The 26,414-nt window shown below is 41.7% G+C and overlaps 1 long non-coding RNA gene across 1 annotated transcript; it reads left to right on the forward strand.

The window, feature by feature from the left end:
• Positions 1 to 354: 354 nt before the first annotated feature.
• On the forward strand, positions 355 to 10,454 carry LOC116549228. The gene is made up of 2 exons (XR_004267758.1): positions 355 to 743; positions 10,040 to 10,454. It is a non-coding gene; the product is annotated as an uncharacterized LOC116549228 (long non-coding RNA).
• Positions 10,455 to 26,414: the final 15,960 nt, after the last annotated feature.

The following is a 26,414-nucleotide window of genomic DNA, read 5'->3' on the forward strand; positions in this document are numbered from 1 at the left end:
GAAAGAGCAGGAGCAAGCTGATGGTGAAGACAAATTGCTGTCTCCTGGGAAGAAATCAGTTACTGCCAACTGTAGGACCAGCAGGTAACAGGGAGGGAAGTACACAGTCCAGACCCAGCCTCCTCCCACCCGCTGGCCCCTGTGAAGACATTCTATGGCGGAACCAAACCCCAGAGAGTGAGGAAGGAGCTCAGTTAGTAGAGGTCCACCTCCCAGTACACAGAGCAGGTGGGAAGAATGGAGGGGCGAGCTGGAATCAAACAGCGTAGGCCCAGCATGACTAGGTTTGTTCACATATCAGTTTTCCCTCTTACTGACCAGAGCCTTACACAATTGACACAACACTGGCGTAATTCATAAGGTCATCTTTTCAAATGGGTAAGTGCTTCTAAGATGAAGTTACTTTTCCAACTGCACAGAAAGAACTTTTCTGCTACCTAGATTCTTATATTTATTTACCATCATTGAGCATAATGGTCTCAGTAAGCCTGGCCATTGTCTGAGTTAAACAGCCTCATATATTAGGAAGAAAGTGGACCAGAATTCAGAACAACCCTGATTCAAATCCCAACTTTGCTACTAACAAGTGATGTGCTGTTAAGCCGGTGTCTTAACTCTTCCGGGTCTCAGTTTCTTATCGTAAAATGGGTTTAAAATCTCAGCCATATATCACAAATTTTTTTGTGAGGATTCAATGGAACAAGGTATTATAGATGGTGGCTTTTAAGAAAATGCTCATTTGGGTAAGTGCCGCTATTTTCTTACATTCATAGATACTGATGGATATTATTAATGAATTATACAGCATTCTAAACATGAGAAGATTTCTCTTAAAGTTTTAGTTGGATAATTGCAATATTTTATCGGCCCTGTCGTTTTGTGATCAACCATATAAAATATCCAAGAGTTAATAGTAAGTAACAAATGAAGAAGGTGTTTTCCAAATGCACTCAGAGCTTAATAATCTTTAAACCCAAATTGGTGGAGATGAAGTAATTTATGCCCAGACTTTATGAGACAGTTTGTCTGATTGCTGATAGTGATGAATCACTGAGGGAAAGACCCACATTTCTGTGCTGCTGGAGGCTTTTACTTAACTCCTGCGTCAGCTGATCAGCGTACAAGCTCACTGGCAGTGACTTCTCTGTGGAAACCCAGCATGAAGGGACTTCTCATCTCGTGGCTTGCTCTCAGCTATTTGAAAATGTTTTATGAGACTCTGTGACCCATATGTGCTGACGGAAGAATGTGCTCTTTCTGAGGTGCAATCCGTCTTGCATCCAATAATCAATCTGAAATTTTGTGAAATAGAACATGTTTATTTTTTTCCTTATCCTTTGTGGAAAATCTGCCCAGTGCTCTTTGGAGCCATGGTGTCATGTAGAGGAAATGTCTCCTGCCTTGTAAATCATTTTTCCTCCTATTTTCTTCCTCTTTCCCAAACAGAATTTTTTTTTTTTTTTTTTTTTTTTTTTTTTTTTTTTGATTCACCTTTTTATTTTTTTTTTTTTCGCTCTGTTACCCAGGATTGCAGTGGCATGATCCTGGCTCAGTACAAACTCCACCTCCTGGGTTCAAGTGATTCTCCTGCCTCAGCCTCCCAAGTAGCTGGGACTACAGGCACATGCCACCATGTCCGACTAATTTTTTGTATTTTTAGTAAAGACAGTGTTTTACCATGTGAGCCAGGATGGTCTCCATCACCTGACCTCATGATCTGCCCGCCTTGGCCTCCCAAAGTGCTGGGATTACAGCTGTGAGCCACGGCCCCAGGTCCCCAAATAGGTTTTTTTTTTTTTTTTTTTTTTTTTTTTTTTTTTTTTTTTTGGTTAAGGTGAATGAGGATAATGAGAAAAAGAGAACTTAATGAAAAGGAAACCATGGATACCAGTTTATAATACTAGCCTTATTTTTTTTTAAAGGAAAGCAATGAGGTTGAAGCAAATTGGATAATAAAAAAATAAGAAATATTATCTAAGTAGTAATGTCTATATTTTCTCTCTGGATTAGATAGTTGTTAAACCATATATTTAATTTGTTGAACATTTTGTGGTTATTGCTCTGTTTGTAAAATGATTGCCGGTTTAAAGTCTCATTCAGAAGAGGAAGCCAGGGAACATTGTAATAAATATGTATTAGTCCTGAAGTAGTGTTTAAACAATAGAGCTGACAGTTCTTAGCAGGGCTCTGGTGTTACAACCAAGAATTAAGACACAACAGAATTTAAAATAGGTCTTATATAAGAAATTTTTTCTCAGGGGTGTATATTTTGAATCTGTTTTCAGTGAACAGAGAAGGAAGATGCTGAGAAATGCATTTTTGACTGGGAGAAGTGAAGGAGACACATGGAAGGAGACAAGAGATGAATCAAATATTTTCTTTAAAAAGAGAAGTCACAAAAAACCTATTAGCAATTTGAGATTGGGCGCTATGAGTACCATTGCTTTTGGGACTCTGCCAACAGAAATTTTTCTAAATTAGTTTTTAAGTGACAAGAATTATAGATATTTATCATGTGCAACATGTTGTTTTGAAATATGCATACATTGGGGAATGGCTAAATTGAGCTAATTAACATATGCATTACCTCACATACTTGCGTCTGTGTGTGTGGTGAGAACTCTTAGAATCTACTCTTCTCATTTTCAATAGTACAACCTATTATTATTGACTATATCACCATGTTGCACAATAGGTCTCTTGAACGTTTCTCCTATCTAACTGAAATTTTATAACCTTTGACCAATATCTCTTTGTAAAAATTCAATGGGGATTATTGGTCAGAGGTCCTTGGGAAATCGACCAGGCTCCTCACCGTCCTATACTTCTCTTTTATAGTTCAGTGTTGCCTGCCATAGAATTGTTGAAGCCCTTCCTCTTCCTAGAATTAGAAAGTCATTCTGGAGAAAGAGGCAGGGTCTAAGGAATAACTCAGTCTTGCTCAAGACAGTGCAGAGGGGGAACCTGAGTTATATTTCATTTGTGCCTCTCTTACCTCATCCTTGTCCTAGCCCTGAGAGGCAACTAGTGCTGTCGGAGAGCTCTGGGATTTAGGCAAGACAGCAATTCGATCTGGACACCTCCCAGGACCATGATGGCTGGGAGCCCACACTGGCTCAGGTGTGGCAGCAGCTCCAGCAAAGAGAAAGTACTGGTTCTATGCCTGAGCTTCAACTGTGCAAAGTGACAGTTTACCCCTATGACTAACATATACTTAAAACACCCAAAATGCACCTGCAACTGATTAGATCTCCCAGAGTTAGCCCAGGCTGATCCACGTGCCTGCTCGAACAGCTGAGAATTTGTTTTCAGAACTGTGTGGTCTGACTGTCTCTCAAGAGGCTTATGGGTGCTTGGCTTGGTTTTCAAATATATTTTCTGTGGTCCCCTCTAATTCTGACCATCTATCTATCCCCACTCTCTGGGTCCTGAGATCCACCCTTCTGTTCTGTTTGGTGATCAGACAATGACTCCCGATCTTCTGTTCCTGTGAACAGAATGCCCAGATACTAGATCACAGCTGGGCTGTATCTTCTCCATCAGAGGAAATGAGATTGTTCTTATAAAAATGTTAGGAGGTAGGTGTCTTGACTGCTTGGATTTGGCATATATAGATAAGGCTGTTTCCCATCCTCCCCAGGTACAGCTCCTTCTCCACTCCCCAAAGCACCTTGATTATTTACTGCTTTCCCTGCCAGTATCCACAGAGCATGATTTACACATTTTGTCCTCATCTGACTACAGGCTTCATGAGTCCAGGGACAGCGTCTCATTAGACATCGGCCTCTGCAGCACTTCACCTAGTGCCTGGGACTTCAGAAGGAATTCTTAGCTGAATGAATGAGTGAATATCAAATGTGTAACTATCAAAGGGCATTCATGGGAATTTCTGCTTCTCATCTGAGTAGAAGGTATTTTTCTTGACGCTCAAGCATCTTTTTTGCTAGCCATTGAAACTGCATCAGGAAGACATTGTGATAACTGAGGCATGGCCAGAGGAACAGATCCAGAGAAGAGACATTGCCATGAATCACACCTAGGTACTTGTTTAGATAACAAAGGGTAACACCAGAGTTAGTAATCAGGTAGACTAGACAGACTGCCTTATTACAAAAGCACAAAATGAAGAAATAATTGTTAGTTGGGAGCCTGTTGCTTTAGAATGTAAGTGAAAATGTTGGCAAATTATATTTATGTTGGATAAGATCCTTAGACTATTATCCCAGATATATTGTAAAATTTTTATGACTCAGTGTAGCGTATCCATGGGGTTGACTCAAGAGTATCATCATGTGGCAGAAAGATTCTTACAATATGTTCCTCCACTGCTGTCTTGTGGGTGGTTTCTGAATGAAGCATTTAAGTGCTCTGGGCTTAATTTTTGTTATAGAAAACAAATAGGCGAAGTTGTGCCTAAAATCTTTCCAATCTTTAAAATATAATGATTTTTATACTTTTAAGTGGTTTCAAAAAACACACAATCATTCAGAGTGCTATTTTCGTTTTAAAGAAGCTCCAAATATACTTCTTTCCATTAATATAATTTAAATATTTAAATAAAATTTGTTGTATGTTTAATTATTTATTATAAAAAATTAATATATATATATATTTTTTTTTGAGATGGAGTCTCATTCTGTCACCTAGGCTGGAGTGCAGTGGTCTGATCTCGGCTCATTACAACATCTGTCTGCTGGGTTCAAACGATTCTCCTGCCTCCCTTCCCAAGTAGCTGGGATTACAAGCATGTGCCACCACACCCAGCCAATATTTTATATTTTTAGTAGAGACGAGGTTTCACCATGTTGGTCAGGCTGGTCTCGAACTCCTGATCTCAAGTGATCCTCCCGCCTTGGCCTTTTAAAGTGCTGGATTACAGGTGCAAGCCACTGTACCAGGCCAAAAGATTAATATTAATTAGAAATCAATTAGATACACTGTACCACAATGATGTTCTCATCACAATTTGCTGAACAACCATTTGTCAGGGCTGGTAGGAGTGGGCTACCTCTCTCTGGAGCTGTGAGAGCCCCAGAAGCCTTTATTTACAACCCTGGAGGGAAAAGTGATAAGCACATCACAAGGAGGAAGCAGGGAAAAGAGCTGGAGGGGGAAAGCAGTCACTCGTATGTGACTTCTTCCATGTAATTGTTCCTCTACCGTGATCCCCTCCATCCAGCCAGTAGGAAGTGTGGAGAAGACAGAGATGAGTTACCAACGCATCGTGAGAAAATTGAAATGCACGGGTTCCCTGTCCTTCCTATCTCCCGTTATTACCCCAGTGTTCCCAATTGTGCAACAGTGTGACCTTACATCAGACACAAAAAAGAGGGAGTTTGGCAATGACGTGATAAAACCTTCTGACGGAAATATAATTCCCTTTGCTTTAAAAAAAAAAAAGTATAAATGATGTACAAAAATTATGGTCTAACTTGAGCATTCAATTCCATTGATACACAGTATATGCTACCAATGTCTATTTAAAAATAAGATTTTGCGGGCTTTCTAATCTTGTTTAATAATGAGGAAGATGGTACAGCTTGGCTTTTCCCTGTAAGAATGCTGAAACAGGTTCTGATAAAAAAAAAAAACCAACACAAGCCAGACAGCTTCCTCTTTCCTCTGTGTTTCCCTTCTTCCACAGCTTTGGGCTCTTCCAGAATACCTGTTACCTCAGATTAGGGTGGGATGCCTTTGAGATAGTCCCACAGAGGGGAAACTAAGCTTTGGATGGTTTGATGTTATCAAGGCCCCGTGCTAGCTGCTTGCATCCATGATCTCATGATGGCCATGCAAACATTTATATGAGATAAATTCTCCTTGACTGGAGCCATACTCTTATCTTCTTGTCAATCTCTGCTTAATTATAATCAATGTCATGGGAATTTCATAACTGATTCAGGATTTTTTTCAGAGGGAAGCTGGGCTGTGCATTTGTGGACAAATTCTCCCTGAAATCTCAGAAAGTCCAAAGTTGAATTGCCTGGTATATGGCTGTCTTGGCATACTATCTCTGAACAAACTGGTTTTATCTGGTGTTTTGTTCAGAGTGTCAGTGAGGGTGTATAGTAGGTGGCAGATGTAGGAAGAAGGCAATTTGATGAATGACAGCTATAAAATGAAACAAGGAAGGAACATCACTAAATTTGTGTTCAAGTTACTTCTGCCATTTGAGGGGTCCTAGGTTGGAAGTGACAAACTGATAGGGTCAGAGAAATGAATCACTATGTTTAGAAGTGTCAAGGTTGACTGGAGTTCTTTCTGAATAATAAAAAGAAAGCTTTATCACATCATCAGCTTTGACTGGAAGTGGAAAGAAGACAGAGTTGAACAATTGCCCAGAGAAAAACTGATTTTGTACATACTTCACAAGCTAACATAGACCATTCCTTGCAAAACCCTTCCTTTGAGAAAAATTGCACATGCTCTCCATCTCCCTGATTTGATTTATTTGCACTGTCTAACAATCTCCCCTCCCTTCCCCTCCCCTCCCCTTCCCCTCCCCTTCCCTTCCCTTCCCTTCCTCTCCTTCTCTCTCTCTCTCTCTCTCTCTCTCTCTCTCTCTCTCTCTCTTCCATTCTTCTTTTTTTCCCCGAGTCTCACTCTGTCACCCAGGCTGGAGTGCAGTGGCCCAATCTTGGCTCACTGCAAACTCCGCCTCTGGGTTCAAGCAATTCTCCTGCCTCAGCCCCCTGAGTGGCTAGAACTACTGGGAAGTACCCCCATACAGGCTAATTTTTGTATTTTTAGGAGAGACAGGGTTATACCATGTTGGCCAGGTGGTCTCGAACTGATCTCAAAAGATCTGCCCATCTTGGCCTCCCAAAGTGCTGGGATTATAGGCCTTGCCCTGCCTTGTCTAACCATTTTATGATGCATATTATTTTGCCCCTTCATTTCTCTTGCAGAGTCCAATATGAAGTATTGAAAAGAAATTGGATATCTCAACTTCTCTTTAAGACACAATCCTAATGTTTTGTTTTGTTTTGTTTTGTTTTGTTTTGTTTAAAGCCATGAAAACAAAAAGTACCAAGTCTGTGCCAGGTTTTCATTTTGTTTTATGTGTGTGTGTGTGTAATAATAATGAGTTACTTCATATGAGCTTCCAGATTCACTGGTTCTGGCAGAGAGATATTTGTGCAGCTCTTACACAAGCTCACTCCTGACTAGCTGAGGTAGGGCATCCAAACTACAGCTGTGGAAAAACAAAACTAACTGAAATAGACATAACACTCACATTTTTTATTAGCGTTGTTGCTTTCACCAAATGCTTGTTCAGCTCTTAGTTGTCGTTCAAAACCTGCTCAGGCATTGCCTTGTCAATGAGCCTCTTTAGCCACACTTCCTACTCCCTCTGCTCCCCTCATGCCTCATTTTCCCTATACTCTTTCTAGACTTTGTGCGTATTTCCACGTTGAAACTGTCCTCCACGTTCTGTTTATGTCTCTGACGCTTCTACTAGTACGTGAATATCTAGAGAGAATAGATGTGATTTTGCTGGTAGCCCTCCACCTAACAATGAATGGAAAGAGTAGGAGCAAAATAAGTGGATTTTTACTTGACCTGACTTCAGTCATTTTCATAGAGTGCACCGGCAGTTCCAGAAACATACTGTTCTCTTGGTGCAGAATATCTGCCATTAATGTTTTATTTATTTTCTGACTCAGAAAATTTCTTCAAAGCCGGTTCTGATCTATTGTGAAATATCCTTTTTGTGAACCACTTCCCATGCCATCCCTTAACACAGATATGCACATAACCCAGGCAGAGTGTTTCTTTGTGGGTTCTAGGCAGTGATGGGAAATGAAAATACTACATTGCATGAGTTTTAAAACCAAACTTTTTTTCTACTACTTCTCCTTTTTTTTTTTTTTTTTTTTGAGACAGAGTCTCACTCTGTTGCCCAGGCTGGAGTGCCGTGGTACGATCTCAGCTCATTGCAACCTCTGCCTCCCGGGTTCAAGTGATTCTCTTGCCTCAGCCTCCCCGGTAGCTGGGATTACAGGCAGGAGCCACCATGCCTGGCTAATTTTTGTATTTTTAGTAGAGTGTTTAGTAGAGTGTTTCACCATGTCGGTTAGGCTGGTCTCAAACTTCTGACTTCATGATCTTCCTGCCTCAGCCTCCAAAAGTGCTGGGATTACAGCTGTGAGCCACTGCACCCAGCCTTCTACTACTTCTTGAACTGAAATAAGGGAGTATTTCACGATCGATGACATCTTATGGTTGGCAGTGTTTTTTTTTCTTTTTGAACAGTACCTGAAATAATGTGTCTTTGATGATATCCTAAATTTGTTAAAAGATAGTACTTATAAAAAAAGTCGTACTGGTAGCCAGGCCAGCCCTGCCAGGTTATATGTAAATTCGGGATATGTTCCAAGTGCTACGTTAAAAATAAACCAAAACAGAAACAGACTTTGTAGAATAGAGTGAAAGGGCGAGCCTTGAAGGATCAGGGGCAAAGTTCACAGGGTATTCATTGTTCTGTCCCTGGCATCTGATCTACTACGTACATGGCACGTATCTATCACTTAAAACACAAAAATAATTGCTCATGGTTTTGAGTCCCTGCTATGTAGAAGTCACTGTGTTTTAAGTATTTTTCATATGTGAGCTCATTTAATTCTCAGGATAACTCTTTGAGTGGGTTCAATTATGATTCCCATTTTTCTGCATAAAGTCAACTGAGGATAGATAGGCGACTGGCTCTAAGTCCTGTAGTTAGTAAGTGACAGAGCTCTGCTGGGTCTCAGGGGCATTTGACTTTAAAGGCGATGCTCCTACGTTCTGTGCAGCACCTTCTCCCTAATGGATATTTATTTTAAATAAATGCCATTTCTACTAATTTTGACGGCTATTTGCTTGAGTACCCCAACCCCAGTTTCCATTAGTCATTAAATGCTTCCCTGAGATTTAATATTTAGATGAATATTGCTGATTTTTGATAAACAGTTCATTGGAAAATATTTTTTAGGCACCAACAGATCTTTTATTGACAGAAAGACAATAAAACTTATAAGTATTAAAATTGGATATCTTCTTTATGAGATTTTTATAACATACAAATTTTAATGTCAAAAACTAATTTAAACATAAAAATTAGAGTAAACGTCATGAAATTTGAAAACAATTTTAGAAGTAAGCTTTGTTTAGAAAACATAAATAGCAGAGACACGGAATCAACCCAAATGCCCATCAGGAATAAAAGGATAAAGAAAATGTGGTACATATACACTATGGAATATTATGCAGCCATAAAAAAGAATGAGATCATGTCCTTTGGCTGGAGCTGGAAGCCATTATCCTCAGCAAACTATTGCAAGAACAGAAAACCAAACACAGCATGAAAAATATTTTTTTAAATTTAATGTTCATAGGCAAAATGCTATCAAAAGTGAAACTCTTATTCAGGCATGGTGGCCCATGCCTGTAATCCCAGAACTTTGGGAGGCCAAAGCAGGAGGAGTGTTTGACCCCAAGAATTCAAGAACAGCCTGGGAAACATAGCAAGACTCTGCCTCTACAAAAAATAAAAAATTCGCTGGGCGTGGTGGCACACAACTGTAGTCTCAGATACTTGGGAGGCTGAGGCAGGAGGAGTGCTTGAGCCCAGGAAGTTGAGGCTGCAGTGAGCCCTGATCACACCATTGCACTCCAACCTGGGTGTCAGAGCGAGATCCTGTATCAAAACAAAACAAAAAAACAAACAAATGAACAAAAACAACTCTCAAAAAAGCCATTTGTGATTATGATGGTGTTGTATTTCATAGATGTGATTTTGTTGAGATAAAATTTGTTATAAGTAGGAAAAAATGCAATCCCTATTTTGGAGAATTGTCACCCTTTAGTTCCCTGTGAGAAAATAAACGAAGTTCAGTGGACTTTATTAACCTCCTCTTTGGGGCTGAGATGTGGTATTTTTTTTTTTCCAACACCAAGAATCTCAGGCATAATTTTAAGAAGTCACTGATGAAACTGAACTTCAGGTACAAAAGATTCTGTTAGACAGTTCACTTTTTTCTCTTTTTATTCATTGCAGAGAGTTGGAACTTGAAGTGGTAAGTTTAACACTGCACAGGGTAAGGGAAGAAGCATTGGCCTAGACCAAGCTTGAGTGTGCACCACCGTCACCTGGAGGGCTTGTTCCAGCACGGAGGGCTGGACCCACCCCCAGAGTTTCTGATTTATTAGGTCTGTGCTGGGCCCTGAGAATGTTTATTTAAAACAAATTCCTGGATGCTACTGGTTCGGTTGCCACACTCTGAGACCCACTGGCCTTGAGCTTAGAAGACGTGGGTTTGATTTCTGGATTCCACAGTTTGCTAGCTATAACTTAGGGAATTTAAATTACTTACCTGAGTCTTGGTTTCTGATTTGTAAACTGAACTGTAAACTACCTGTTCTTCTCATTTTATAAGACTTTTGTGAGGATAAAAGAATCCATATGCAAATTATTTAAAAACCTGTCGTTGTTGTTGTTACTAGTATTATTGTGAAAGAAGCTGTTGATTTATGTCATCCCGAGCTAGGAGCTGACAGAACATTTGGGTTGCACAAGGTCTGCTGGAGCACTTTAGAGAATTCCAGATGAATCTTGATTGCATCCTGGAATGTACCGCTGGAGCCCTGGGGACCAGCATGGGACATGAGTGAAGACAAGATGGGCTCTACTGTCCTCTAGACCTGCATATGTGTGTTCGAATCCTGACTCCATGGGGCTTGAGTCTGTATCCCTCTGGAAAAATGGGAATAAAAGTGCTTACCTTATGGGTTTATTCTGAGGACTATTTTAGATAATGCATTTAAAGAACTTGCTCAGTGCATAGCACATCACGGGCACTCACTAAATATTAGCTCTTAATATAGTTATGAAAACTAAACCCAGTGGGGAGAAAATGCAAGGCCATCTTGGTAATGAGGGAGTCAGCTCTCTGAGCCCAAAAGACCATATTCCAGGGCCAGGCATAGTGGCTCACACCTGCAATCCTAGCACTTGGGGAGGCTGAGCCAGGGGATAACTTGGGGCCAGGGGTTTGACACTAGCCTGGCTAACATGGAAAAACCCCATATTTACTAAAAATGAGAAAACTTAGCTGGGTGTGGTGGCACACACCTGTGGTCCCAGATACTCAAGAGGCTGAGGCATGATAATCGCTGGAACCTGGGAGGTGGAGGTTGCAGTGAGCTGAGGCTGTGCTACTGCATTCCAGCCTGGGTGACAGTGCAAGAAAAAAACAAAAGACCATATTCCAATGCTGCCGCTCTGAGAGAGCAGTTGGATTCATTGACCGCCCAGGTTGCTTCCGAATGAGATCCTAATGTCAGCACAAAGCAAATGCATCTAGTCAGTTGCCAGCAGCCAGGGCTGTTTTCCCCAGTCTTCCCTTATGACTGATAGCTACACCATTCATTTCTTTGCTACAACCTACCTTGTAATTATTAAGGAACACTTTCTGGAATTCCCTAGCAGGCAGAGCACTGACAATAGAAAACTGAAAATAAATGGAGATTAGTCCACAGAGCTCTTCATTTTCCCTTGGATTATGTGACAGTTGAATCAAGCCTAAACTAGACAATGCATGGCAACACAATGAGCTCTGCACTAACAAACGCCAGATAAGCTCTGGCAGTCTGCTTTGGGTGGGTGGAAGTTCCAGGCTTGCAACACCCTGTAGAAAATAGAAGCAACAACTGGAGCACAATTGCTGACCCAGTCGCTAAACCTGATGCCAAGTCATGGGGCTGGAATGCAGCTCAGTTCCACACTAGAAAGCCTTTTCTCTTATGCTTCATGGTGATTAGAAGTTATTCACTCAGGCTGCAAGTCTTCTTGCACATCACATGAACTAACACTTTGCCATTCAACTTGACAGCACAAATGATACGATGGGCAGGGTGTCCTCAAACATGCGTGCCTGTTCCTGTGATAGCAAGTGGTTGACTCAGCAAGAATGGAAGAGAACTTGCTCAGCTTTGAGCTTTCTCCTCTTCACTGGGTTTATGCAAGCTAGGTGGGTCGCAGGACAGGTGAGGAAAGGTGAGGGTGAGGCATTTCAATGTTATCTGAGAACACTAGTTGCCTCCCTTGACATTCCTTGCTAGCAAATGTGAAAATGCGATACCCTGTGTGAATGTGCCTACTCTGTCCTGTCCTTTCCCCTAAGATGTGAGGAGTGAGATCCCCTTATTATTAAGTTTTCCAGTGGAAATGCCCACTGTGGTTGCAGGATAATGCACCACCCATTTTGTACACAACTGATTTTTTCTGATTTGATGTAAACTTGTGACTTTTCTGCCCTTCACTGCCCAATTACTTCTAATTCTGAGGACTTTTTCTCACATTCTTCCCTGGTTTCGGTCTCTGGAGCACTGACTTCCTTTCCATGTAATTCACTGCCAGCTTTCCCAGTGACCTCCAGGTTCTTAATCTTCTGGTGTCTTCCATTTGGATAAGCTCTGTCTTCATATGGTCTCAGCCACTCCCCAGGAGGCTTGGCCACAACTCAGATCCACTCCATTTTTCAGGATGGCACATTTGGAAATCCCTTTCTTTTCTGACTCCCTCCTTCCCTCTTTCTGCTATGCTTTTGCTTTTCATCTTTCTTGACTTCTGCTGCATAGTCCTTACCTGGTCACCTACTCCAGCACTGCATTTGGTTCCATTCTCCCACATCAGTCTGAAATCACCGGTCCATCATTCAGTTGAGGGTCACCCTGCAATCCTCTTCCGTGCTGTCTCTCAAATCTGTCTTCTCTTCCATTCCTCCAGGTGCTCTCTAAGACACTTGCAAGGATCTCCCACCTCGTCTCCTTATCTTCCAATCTGCTCTGCTCTAATCTGTATTAGTTTAGGAGGATCATCCTGCTTTTGAAACTCCAAGAAAGCTTCCAACTCTTACCCACCAAAGCCCTTCTACTTCTTGCTCTAAGTCTCACCCAAGCTCTTTCCTCTCCTTTGAAATGCTCTCTCTCATCTCTGCCTCAAAAATACCATCTGTTCTTTCTAAAGACCATCTCAAATAACATCTTCAGATTCCTGAAACTTTACTTGACTCCCTCTTGGTGTCCATCCTAGCTATAATGGTTTATATTTTTGTTTTATCTCCTCTGCAATGTGATCGGTGGAAGGTTGATGAGCTCTGGACTTAGAGAGAGATCTGGTATAAGTTATCGGTATTTACCAGTTGTGTCATCTTGGGCAAGTCACTCCGTTTTGCTAAGACTAAGTGTTGGAAGCAGATGCTCGGTGTCGCAAAGAAAAATCAGCACCGAGACAACAGATCTCTCAGCAAAGCAATTTTTACTTCCTGGGCTGCAGGAAGGCTACTCTCGCTAGCCATTTTGCCGTGATTTAAACTAAAACCCGATTGGCTAACAACTTAAAACTTTTCTAAACAGGTAAAAGCAGTGGCGAGCTGGGACATGCCTGTGAGCACATCCAGCACAGACATCTCAGGTAAAGTACAAGGACACAGAATGTACTACGTGCCTGTAAACATGGCATGTCTAACAGCTACATAGGATAGGGCTTAACAAAGAGTTATTAGCACACGTATGATTTATTATTTAACAAGAAAGAACATTTTAAAGAGGAACTTCACTACTTTCTACACTAAGTTTCCCCCTTTGTATAAAGGGCTGATGCTATCAAGCTCATGGGATTGTCAGGATTAAATGAGATGCTAAAATGACTGCCATATGAAAGCCCTTCAGTAAATATTATTTCTTGTCTTTTTCCCCGTTCTGTGCATCCTTGAGGTATGAGATTATCCCTACTCATTTGGTTTCCTTGGAAGGCCAACAGTGCTTGACGCCTAGTAGGCTATCAATAAATAATTACTGCATTCATATCATCTGTCCGTTTTCATATTGAAAGCTAGCGCTCCAGAGAATGTATTTTTCATTTGCAGCTCATTTCCTACTTAATTCTGGCAAGTTTAAAGCAGAATATTCTTTATATACTAAGCAGTTAACAGAGAAATCTAGTACTAACAATTCTTTCTTGTCTATTGAGAAAGACTAGCGGCTATGTGGTCTATGTCTGGCTTGGAGTTAAAGAGAAAATTTTTAAGTGTGTGTGACAAAAACTCATAATAGTGACATTTGAGAAGCTTCCTTTTCAGCTTATTGATTCAACACGACCCAATAGGATTGGGGCTAGTCATGGCCCTCTCCGAGTTTCAGAGCCAATAGGAAATGAGCTGGGAGCACTGATTCACTTCCTTAAGTGTGTGTGTGGTGCGGCTTGGTGTAGGGAATAGGGATTCCTGTTACAAAATCTAGTGATACTGCAGCATTCCTGGCTAAAGAAGTGCTTCTTTTAGGAAAAGCTAAGCTTCAAGCTAGATATGTTTGTCAAAGGTTTCATGATGTGGAACAAAGATTATTGAATTTGGAGTAGTGCAGAGGCTTGGCCTCAAATCTGAGTTGCACTACACAGCAGTGGAACCTCGTGCACATTACTTGAACCTCTTTCTCTTTTAAAAGGCGAGCACAATACTCACATCACAGATTGTTGTAAGGATCGAAGCCATGCTTATGAATGCACCCTGTAGAGTGCATGACATATACAGAGAAAGCAGTTCACAAATGTTAGTTTTGGAATGCCAAAATGTGTAGAGAACTTCCTGTAAAAGAAAGACCTAGTTTACTTTGCAGAAATGCAATTGTATGCACTATGTTATTGTCCATATGCCTGTGTGATAGTTTTTATGCCTCAACGTGGCTAGGCTCAGGTGTTTGGTCAACAGCCGTCTAGAAGTGGCTGTGAAGGCATTTTTTAGTTATGACTAACAGTTCAATCAGCAGACTTTAAGCAAAGCAGATTACTCTCCATAATGAGAGTGAGTTTCATCTAATCAGTTGAAGGCCTTAAAAAGAAAAACAAAAACAAAAACAAAAAACTGTGGTCCCCCAGGGAAGGAGGAGCTCTGCCTCCTGTCTGTCTTCAGACTAGAGCTGCAACATCAGTTCTTCTCTGAGTCTCTAGCCTGTTGACTCTGCAAATTTTGACTTGCCTGCCCCCAAAATTGCATGAGACAGTTCCTTAAAATAAATCCCTATTTACCTATTTATCTGTCTGTCCTGTTGGCTCTGTTTCACTAGGGAAGCCTAACTAATTCAGCCCACCTTGCTCCCTGCATAGTAATTGAATATCAGGAACTGTATCTAACTCATCTTCACATCCCCAGTACCTAGCACAGTGCCAAATCTATAGCAAATATTCATGCTTATTGAACTGCAGAGAATAGCGGCTCACATTCAGACACTATTTTATAAAAGTAGTACTTGCAGGCCGGGCACAGTGGCTCATGCCTGTAATCCCAGCACTTTGGGTAACCAAGGTGGGTGAATCAAGAGGTCAGGAGTTTGAGACCAGCCTGGCCAACACGGTGAAGCCCTGACTCTACCAAAAATACAAAAAATTAGCTGGACGTGGTGGCGCACGCCTGTATTCCCAGCTACTTGGGAGGCTGAGGCAGGAGAATCACTTGAACTCAAGGTGGAGGTTGCAGTGAGCCGAGATCACCACTGCACTCCAACCTGGCGACAGAGTGAGACCCTGTCTCAAATAAATAAATATTAAAAAGTAAATTATAAAAGGTACTTGCATAGAAGGTTAAATCAATTCATTCCTCTACCTAGTTATTCATCCATCAGATATTTTGAGGGGAGCTTATTCCATCTGACTGTGCTTGACACTGGTGACGCAGAGAGAAAAGACACAATGCCTTCTCACTGTCTAACGATGGAGTGAGGAGACAGTGCAAGTGATGCATAAAAGGAGGGTAAAGTGAGACACTGGGAGTCTGTTTATCCAGATGAGACAACGGGACAGCGTGACACAAGGGGGGACAATTGAGAGAAGAGGAAGGGATGGGTTTAGGAGGTAGAAACAGTAGCAGGTGGGAAACAAGGAGTGAGGCACCTCCCATGACTCTGTGGTTTCTGGTTAAGGCATCTGGGAACACAGAGGAGGAACAGAATTTCTCATCATCTTATCTGATCCTAACATTCCTCAGCATCATACAACACAACGCCCTCATTTTAGGGATATAGATACAGAGGCTGGGAAAGAGCAGGTCTTTTGCCACCAACCTCATAAATCAGGAGCTGGTAGAGTGAGTTTTAGAAGCCAAGAGTGCTGTTTTTCTGAGTGTCCCCTCTGGCCCCCACGATGGTGCCTGCCAAGCTCCTTGCGCAAGGGAAGGAAGGGGAACAGGCTCAAAGAGTCCCTGTTACTTCTGCGTGATGCGGTTTCCCTCTCGTGAGCCGTCGCGTGGCTAGCCAGCCTGCCTTGCTCTCTGAGCATACATCTGCATCTCCTAAATGACCCGGGAGTAATGCACTTCCTTTCCCACTATTATGCAAAGAGCCTAGCAGATTGGTTACACTGTTGGGCTGCCCCTTGAGGATGGGAAAGGGAGGGAGATCTATTGGGAGTGGGCGAAGGAGACTATTAAATCAGTCACAATTAAAGTACATTTTCTCCAAAAGGCTGAAGTAATCCCATGACCCTTTTCCTCAGAAATGCCTTAGCATGGGAACCGGTGCTCCTTTCCAGTAACTGACAGCCCTGACTTGATGCCTTTTGCAATCGGCTTGTCCGCTCCCCTCCCCCATCCCATCTCCTTCCCCTACTCCCTGCTGGCCGCAGGTGATAAACCAAGTCACCAGTCCAGAAGCACAGACGTAGCTGGAGCTCCTTCTAGGCTGAGCCTGGTGTTCCATAACTGGAAGGGGGAGAATTGCTCAGTCTCTCTTTATCTCCCTCTCTCTCTCTCAGACTCACCTGGAAGTTGGAAGCCAAAACGCCTCTCTGGCCTCCTGTATCTCTTTCCAATGCCTCTATGCTCTCTTCTCAGCTCTCTTTGGCCTGGACTCTCTTGATACAGTCCCTGAGTTGGGGATGACCCACAGACTGCTAATGGCTTTTCAAGGGTGCCGGTTCACATAGCTGGGCCTTTGCCTTGGTCTCGTTTCTGAATTCTGCTATAGTCCTGAGGACTATGGAGCCTGAAGCCCTCTGAGGACAGAGGGGCCTGCCTTATTTTCCTTGCATCTCTCCCAGCTCCCTGACTGTAGGAATCCCTCATGTTAATACTTGGTAGAGGAGTTGCAGGTAATTCAAGTGGAATTTAGAACCCTGTAAGACAGAGGAAGTAGTCAACACGTGTTAGCCCTTTTTATTGCTGCCTAGACTTCCAAGCCTTGCCCCACCTGGAATGCCTGGAGATTTGCTTTACCTACTATTTGTGACATCTTCAAATTGTCGTTAAGGGCAGTGTCCATCATCACAGGGTGAGTTAGGTACAAGGGTCAACTGGGACCCGACTCAGCACCAGACTCATTCCATTTGGAGAATGGGTGTAATACCAGGCCTCAGTCCTTCACCCCGACCCCAGCCACATTCAGCTGTGAGTTCACAATCATCCTGAATACCAAGTCTCAGCAATCAGATCCTTCCCAGATAGCTAAGTAGTGTGATGCCATTTTTATATGAAATCATTGCAGACCAATGGAACTACCATTTTCACGGAGACCAGCTGAACTCTGCTAACTGCAAATTCAGGGCATCTCCAGCCATTGTATCCAGTTGATGAAGCAGATGCCCTCCAACCAGACCACATTATTTACAATCCAAATTCATAGTTTACTTTCCAGGGTCATCCTGAGGATTGGAGGAAGACACAGGAAACATCATCCATTATCCTCCATTGTCAGATTATAATATTTTTGGTGTTAACATTTTTAGCTGGAAAATAGCTTGCAGAATCTAAAGCCATCTCTTAATCCACATTCTTTTGTAATTCTTTTTCAATTTAAAATCAATGATATCAATGGATTTCAATATTCTACTATCTAATCCCTTGTGTAGATCTGCAAGCTCTCAGTTATGTATTTCACCCCAAGTTTCCAGTTTGGGCAATTGAGAGTTGTCACCAAGCACAGGAGACTCACCATGTACATGGCACTTCCACTACGGTATAAGGTCATAGTGTGCCTGACACCATGCACAGGAGACTCACCAGGTACCTGGGACTGCCACTGTGGTCGAAGGCCATGTTGCTGCCTGAGAGCCTAGGCAAAGCCCCACTACATTCACTTCCAGAGCTTTCTCTTGCACTTGGGTGCATGTTTGCCATCTGCTGTGCTGTGTGTTCCATGAGATCAGAGGCCATGGCTGGCATGTCCACCACTCTGTTTCTAGCACTGACTCGGGACCTGGCACCCAGAAACTGCAGAATAAATATTTATTGAGTGAATGCCTCAAGACTAATCATCAGTGACATAATCGAGTTATTTGTCCTTTTCCACAACAAATGATTCTCAAAGGTCAGAAATGAAGAGATGAAAACAGGACCAATGCAGATTAAATAGAGGTATGACATGATTTCCTATTGTCTCTGTGCATCTGCAGTCAAGGTTATACTAAGATCTTCATTAGAGTGTCTTTCCCTCTTCTCTTAAAAGAAAATAGAGGAGTTCTGTGCAGTTAAGAAGTAGAATGAAAAAAGAAAGGCAGGGTTCAGAAGGAAAAGTCTAAATATTCTCTTCCCTATGGAAATAATGATAATAGGAATAATGAGAAGGATAAATTATTCGCTTTCTATATGGCACTGTACTTTATTATTTAATTAATTCTCACAACAAGTCTATGAGGTAGATATTATCACGCCCAGTTGTGGAGAGAGGAAGAAAAAGGAATTCAAAAGAATGTAAATAACTTGCCCAAGCTGTAGGTAGAGAAGCTGGAATTCCACGCCAGGCCTGTCTGAGTCCAGAGTTTAACCAGCAGCCCTTGGCTGGTTTGCATATTTAAGGGCAGAGTCCAGGTCTCATTTATCTTTGTTTAACTCATAGCACCTGGCCTAACGTCACACCTGCCATGTGGAAACAGCAAATATTAGTTAATTCAAAAGTAGAGCTAGTCAGAGGCCCCGGCATAGGGTTATTTTACTGGAAAATGGAGCATGCATGAAAGGAAATATCAAAGCCAACTAAGAGAAAGCGGTGGCACAAGTGGTCTTATATCCTACCAAAGGCGGAAATGACCCTTAAATATGTTTGGAATTCATAGCATGAAGTTAAAAAAGTATTTTGAAGTGGCTATAACGTAAGAATGATAAATCATAGGAAACAGCTGGAAGGATCCTGAAGGTCTTTTTTCTGACTTATTCTTTTTCCAAGGACTGTAGACTCCGTAGCTTAGGCCAGCTGGGGTGCGTTCTTGTTGGTGTCCAAGTACAATGGTCTTCACAAATAAGGCAAATATAAGACTCGGTGATGGTAGCTTTGTGCAGTGTTCGCACCCCAATCTCCAGGCCGCATCTCTGCTGTGCTGTCTTAGCCAGCTTCTCGTGGGCAGGGCTGTCAAGCCAACTCCCAGACTTGGCGGGTTGTCCCTTCTATCAGCCTCCTTCAGAAGGTTCGTTGTGGCATATCTAGGTCCTTCTCAGAATGCTGTCTCATTTCTTTCCTGACAGTTAAAGAAAACTTAAGAAAGTGAAAGCTTACATGAGAAAATGAGTAAGCACTTTTAAAACAGAACTATAAAGCTCACTTTCAATGTAGCTAAAATTAGTCCTTTTTAGACACCTTGGAATCCCTAGTGCCAGAACTGTATCTTACATTTACTATATATATATTGCTTGAATACATGTGTGAATGAATGTCCTCTAACTATTTCTTTAGAGAATCTTATCTGTAACAGGTTGTGGTGATGAAGACATCCCCACTGATCAGAATAAGAGAAGTTGGCTTAAATCCTAACATGTGGGACTACGAACAGATAATGAAGAACCTGACATTCATTCTCACAAATGATTACATGGGTCTCAAGGGAAGGGTGCAATGACTTTTGAAAAAAAAATCAATATTCATAACTTCTTGATAAAAGATGTGTTAGGTAGCATTCACTTTAGGGAAGATGAATTAATAGTCTTCCCAATACACCTGGATAACATCACCTCAGACTAAATAGATCCCAAACCGCTATATTTGCCCAAAGACTTTCTCGTCCCCATGTCTTCATTTTTCTGTTAACTATGGCTCCATTCCCTACTCACCTGGCTTTAAACATAGCTGTCAGACACAATCACTTTTGCTTGAATTCATTTAGTTACCAAGACCTACTGATTTTTTTTTTAACAATCTCTGTCTTGTCACCCATTCCTTCCTTTCCATTCTTAGAGCCCAATTTTCTAGATCAGGCCTGGTATTCTCAGTCTCTAATAGTCCCCTGATACGTCCAGCTTGTCTCCTTACACACATTTCTCCCTCCAGCAGCTGTTGTGAACTGAATTACGTTCCCCCCACCCCAGATTCATATGTTTAAGCCCTAACTCCATGTGACTGTATTCAGAGACAGGGTGTTTTTGGAGGTAACTGTGGTTCCATGAGATCATAAGGATGGGGCCCTATTTGATAGGACTAGTGTCCTTATAGGAAGAGTATGAGACACTACGTTCTCTCTGCTCATACACAGAGAAAAGGTGGCCATCTACAAGCCAGCAAGAGGGTCTCACCAGAAACTGAATTTTCCAGCCTTTCGATGTAAACTTCTTGACTCCAGAACTGCAATGAATTAAATTTCTGTGGTTGTAGCCACCTGGTCTGTGGTATTTCATGTCAGTCGTAACAGACTAATAAATAGGCCATCTGCCCAGTATTCTCAGAGTTACATGCGTAAAGCCCTAAACTGACCTCATGCTTTACAAATCTCCAAGGCTGCCACTGCCCACCCCTATGACTTGTAAGTCCAAATGCTTTAGCTTGGAACCTGAGGCCACCCTCCGTGTCGTCCCCATAGTTACCTGCCCAGCCTACAAGCCTTTATACTGTTTTAGGCAAACATTCTGATCTCATTGTCCTCAAAACCCACATGACATTTTCTGAAGCCACAGTGAAGCATGGTGCCTTTGGGGAACTGCCTGCGGTTGCCATGGCTGCAAGGTGAATCTACACCAGAGGATGGCAGGATGTGAGGGAGAGGAGTCATGTTCCAGACATGGCTTCCTCCTGCCTCTCTTCCTGGTGAACAGAGTCCTCACTGAGTTTGGAGAGGAGAGGGGTGCCCAGATCAGAGGCGAATAATGATGTCTAAGCCAAGGGTCAGCAAACTATTTTCATAAAGGGCGGGGTGAAGGTAAACATTTTTGGGCTTTGTGAGTGATATCGTCTCTGTCACAGCTCCAACATTTTAGTGTGAAAGTAGCCACAGGCAATCCGTAAACAAGTGCGTATAGTTGTGTTCCAATAAAACTTTATTTACAAAAGCAATTGTTGGGCTAGATTTGGCCTGTGGGGCATAGTTTGCCAATCCCTGATCTGCCAATCCCAGAGCACTGACATTGTTGATCTTCTGAATCAAGTGTAGAACAACTTTCAGATGTTTTGTAATGTGAAAGGCAGAAAACTCCATCTTTTAAAGCCCTTTTTAATTTCTTGCTATTCACAAGGTTTGCCTTAGACCAGCAGAATCAGCACCACCTGGGAGCTTGTTAGAAATGCAGCATCTCAGGCCCCCACCCCAACCTCCTAAATCAGGATGTGCATATTAATAAGAAGCCCTGGTGATCGGAAGGTACACTAGAGCTTAAGGAGCACTGGTTGAAGCCACTGTTAATTGAATGTCCTATTACTTGCAGATGAAAGCACGCCTAGCTATTGCTGACAGGAACAAGTCATCGATATCTGTATGCTTTGGTAAGGACTGTGGTTTTGTCCTGAAGGACATTAAAAGGCTTTAAGTGGGGAATGAAATGATCGGCTTCGGAGGGCATACAACTCATCTCTCTGATGAGATAATAAGCTCCTAAAAATCAGAGTGTATCAAAGAAATACCCCTGATATTTATCCCACTCTCCAAGGCCAGTTAGGTAGGTAGACGCCTCACCACTGCCACACCATTGGATGGAATTCAAAAGCAGCCTCTTCTCCTGCTTTTGACCCGATCTCCTGCCCATACCTACTGCCACAGGCCCCGGGAAGATTCTCTGTTTCTGGTGTATCCATGGGGCTTAAAAGTAATTGCAAGGCTGCAACTCTAGCATTATAATTGGGCATCTGAGACTGGAGAGCTTTAATTTTAGTTACACTTAACACTGCCACCACCCAGCTTGGTTCAATTTACTTTCTGAATATATATCCACCTCTCTGTAAGACTATAAGCTACTTTGGCCTAAGCAATCATATTTTAAGATTTTTGCATCTCTTCCATAAGGCTTGCAAAGTGCTGTGCACATGACAGGCATGATAAATACAAAATTCATTTTAAAAATATCAGCCATCATGTATTGCTTTTCCAAGCTCTTTGAATAATACCTAAATAGCATAAACATCTCTAATGTGAATATCATTCATCAACTAACTAAAACATCGTAGAGTCCAAAGGATCCAAATAACATCAAATATTTTGCAAGGCAGGTCTTTTCATATTGTTCATGTTTAGGTTCTAAGACACCCCAGGAATGGTTTGAAAAAGAATTCGGTACAAGTATTTGCTCATATCAAGTCACCACATCTTCCTGTGGTTCGTTTGTGAAGAGCTAAAACCCAAACAAACACCACCTTTTACACAGTCACCCAGAGTGTTAGTGCGCACACGGAGGGAGCACGTCGTAAGCCCGTTAGACACATTACCTCGCTTAAACCGTGCAAGACCCTAGGGTTGGGTAGATTATTATCTTCGTTGATGAAGAAACCAAAGTGCAGAGTGTTGATGTCAACTTAGTGAAGATCACACTGGTAGAAATTTGGTGGTGGTAAGAAAGGGCAGCTGGAATTCAAACCCAGGCAGTTAAGCCCTGAGTCTGTGCTCTGAACCATTAAGAAGTGTCTCCATAAACAGAGCTTTCTGTGTCAAAGGCCAAACTCTCACCATCCTATTTTCATCTGCAGGCATCATCAGCTAGGATTTTCATGTGACAAATAACCGATGTTAAGCCAAGATATATTGAAAATAAAATGTTAGAAGCCATTTATTTTATGGTCAAGTTCAATGAATGACAGTTTCTATGTTTAAAGCCGTATCCCATTATGAGTTAATGGTTTGGTCTATCATGATTAATACTGGGAAATATCTTTGAAATCAAATTAGAAGGTTTGAGTTTTTGTTTTGGCAGTTAGTTATCATAGAAAGGTTTTCTCTGTCATTTCAGAGTCTACAGTAGAGACTGTTGAAGGAGTACCTGTAATTATGATCTTATTGATCTATTTAAATTAGAGAGTTTATTACAAAGCCTATGACCCTATCCAAACAGTTAAATTAAAGCATGGAACGGTATTTCAATGACTCCGGGGAACATAGACAGCCAACTGGGATTATTGAAACCTGAAAGTAGATAGTTTGTCTCCATATAATTCTGATCATCTGTCCTGACTCATTTAAGAATTTCAACTCTTATTTTCCCCTGGATTCTAATATTGACTCTGCCGATTTCTGAATCAATCTGATCATAAAAATCACAGATCATCTCTAACAGAGGCTCTTTCTTCTCCAAGATATAATAACTATGACTTTGTGTTGAACAAATTGACACCAAAGGATTACCTTTTGTATGCCTTGAAATTTTATATTAAATAATTGTTCCTAGAGATTTTTTCCCATTTCTAAAGCCAAGGGGCATTAACTTTTTTAAATGGCAGTGAATTCACCAAAGTAAGTTTGTAGAGAAAAACTAGTGGCCCAACTTTAAGTTATTGCTACAGAAATTTCAGTTCTTAGAAAAGGATACCTACTGCCTTCCATGAGTCAGTCTATCACCACTGATTATTGTGTATGAGCCCTTTTTATATGGGAGTGCATTTCTTTGAATTGTATGTGCATATATTGATTGGTTGTACAAAGCCTTTCACTCCTGACATCTTTTTTGGCTTTTTCTCCTTCATTTTTTCTCTTGCCATAAGTCCTTTCTTCCAGAAATTCTTTTTTCCATTCATCAAACTGCAGAAGCAAGGAATCCAGGAATATCCTCCTCCAAATGCAATCAATAACCAATTCTTGCAGATCAGATTTCCAAAATAGAGCTCGAATCTAATTCAATTAATCTTTACCACTCTTCCCCCAGTCCAAACCATGATAGTTTCTCTCTCTATGTGAATGTCCATCCCTGGAGAGAGACACAGGGTGATACTGCTTGGACCACTGCAGCATCCTCTTAATTAAATTCCTCCATCACTTCTGCACCATCATCCATTCCTCACACAAAAGTCAAAGCAGAATATGTCACTCCATTGTTTAAGTCCCCCCAAGGCTTCCTGTTGACTTTAGAATAAAATGCACACAGGGAGGGTCTGGCTGTTCTCTAGATTCTCCAAGGCCTCTCACTGCATCTCAGCCATACTGATGGACCATTTTGTAGTCTTCTCTTCTACCCTGAGTCTGCCAAAGCACCCACCTACGCATCATAGGCTTGACATGTCCTTTAGCTCATAGTTCCAACATTATATTTTTAGGAGACCTCTCTAAACATAGATGCTAAATTCAGTGCCTATGCTCTTCATCCTAGTTCACAGAGTCCTTCCTCATAGAGAACTTTCGCGTTTGTGTGTTTGTATATCTATCTCTTGTCTTTCTCAATAGATTATAACCTCCACAAAGGCAAGGACAATCACTTTTTGGTTGATCACTTAGCATTGGGTCAGGCACATGGTAAGCTCGCAATTATTATTTGTGGAATGAGTAAGTCAATATAATCTGTAACACATGTAATCTCATGAAATACAAAGTGAAGATCCCTTTTGAAAACAAAGGAAACGATTCTTAAAAATAAACGTCATAATTCAAAGGCAAGATTTTGGGGATCAACCACATGTTAATACAGGATTTATTTCTGTGAACTGAATCAATAGAAATGGAAATATAATGTGTTTAAGAAGCTCTGTGACAAAATTATTCTGAAAAAAAGTCAATATAAACATCAATGTCTATCATAAACAACAAACACAACACGAAGCAGTTTTTCACAATGGCTTGTTCCAGCAATGTAACATATGTGCACCCTCATCCAATAATCCAGCTTCTTCCAGGCTCCCTGCTGAGCAGAAGCAAGTCTGAGTTAGCTCCTTTCCCAGAGCTAAGATGTGGGATTTTTTCAGAATTGGAGAACTTCCCTACATGTTGGGGGAGGGGCCCTCACATACACAGTCATCAGAATCAGGACACTGGACATCTTTTACCCTGGTTACAAGCGTCTATAACAAAGCAGTTCGACAATGTTCCAAAATTAAAGCTCAAGGTTAAAGTTAATTTTATCTTATTTGCTTATGTATATACAAGTTAGTGGCTAAAAAGCAGAATGTCAACATCCTATACATTGGTTGGATCCCTTACAACCAGCCCAATAAATCTTTCATAGCCTTTGTCGATAATGTTATTTTCAATACAAAGCACATTGTATTTTTACACATATAACCTAATGTGACCTTTAAAGCAGGTATTATTATTCCCATTTTAATGCTTTAGTGGCTGATACTCTAGTGTCCCTCAGCTCCAGGCTAAGCTGTTTATACTCTATTTTCTGATGCTGGGCTGAATTCTGACATTCCTGTTATCCCCGTGTTAGCTCCCTGTTGGGGTCCACCCCAAAGGACCCTGAGGAGACACTGGAAGGCAGAAGGAGGGAGAAGGGATTTCATCCTCTCTGTTTGCTTCCTGTGCATGGCAGTGCCAGGGGATCTTCACCAGGCAGAAGCCTTTGCCCATTCCACCTTACAGCTTCTTCTTACTGTCCCCACACCAGCCTCACTGCATCACTCGGAAGCAATGTCTGCAGCATCTGGGCAGTGCCTCCTCCTCAAAAGAGGGGCAATGCAGACCCATCTTTGCACATGCGTATTTGCATAACAATAAACACACAGTGAAAACATTGTATTCCCACTTCTAGCAATAATTGGGTTAGCTACACACTGACAGCATATTGAAACATTGCTGCAATATGACCCTATCTTTACATGAATAAGACAGCTTTACAGAACTATAACGTGACATTTCAAACCTCTGATTTTTCCCTACACTATTTATTTTTCCGTTCTATCCATGTTCCTTTCTGTCTGGAATACCTGTCCTTCTCCCAGACCTGGTCCAGAACCCTCAAGGCCAAGCTGCACATTTTCCTCTGCGAAACCTTTGAACCCCGTGGCAGGCAGAATAAGCCTCTCCGTCCACTCAGCTCCCATTATTCCCTGAATACTCTTCTCAGGGACTTGAGAGAAAACACACACATGAGCATGGAAATGGCCTGGCTTGGATGGATTCTTGGCTTGAGTAACTAACTTCCTATGTGAGTTTGGTAAGTTATAAAAGTTTCAGTTGCTTCTTCTGTAAAATGACACAAACTTCTCCCAAATTTCTCCCTCTTGCATCCTTGGCATCTCCATCTTTCCAGCTACTGAAGCCCAAATCCTTGGAT

Source organism: Sapajus apella, unplaced genomic scaffold (assembly GCF_009761245.1).
Source record: "Sapajus apella isolate SASKATOON/1434 unplaced genomic scaffold, GSC_monkey_1.0 scaffold6, whole genome shotgun sequence".
Classification (NCBI taxonomy): domain Eukaryota; kingdom Metazoa; phylum Chordata; class Mammalia; order Primates; family Cebidae; genus Sapajus; species Sapajus apella.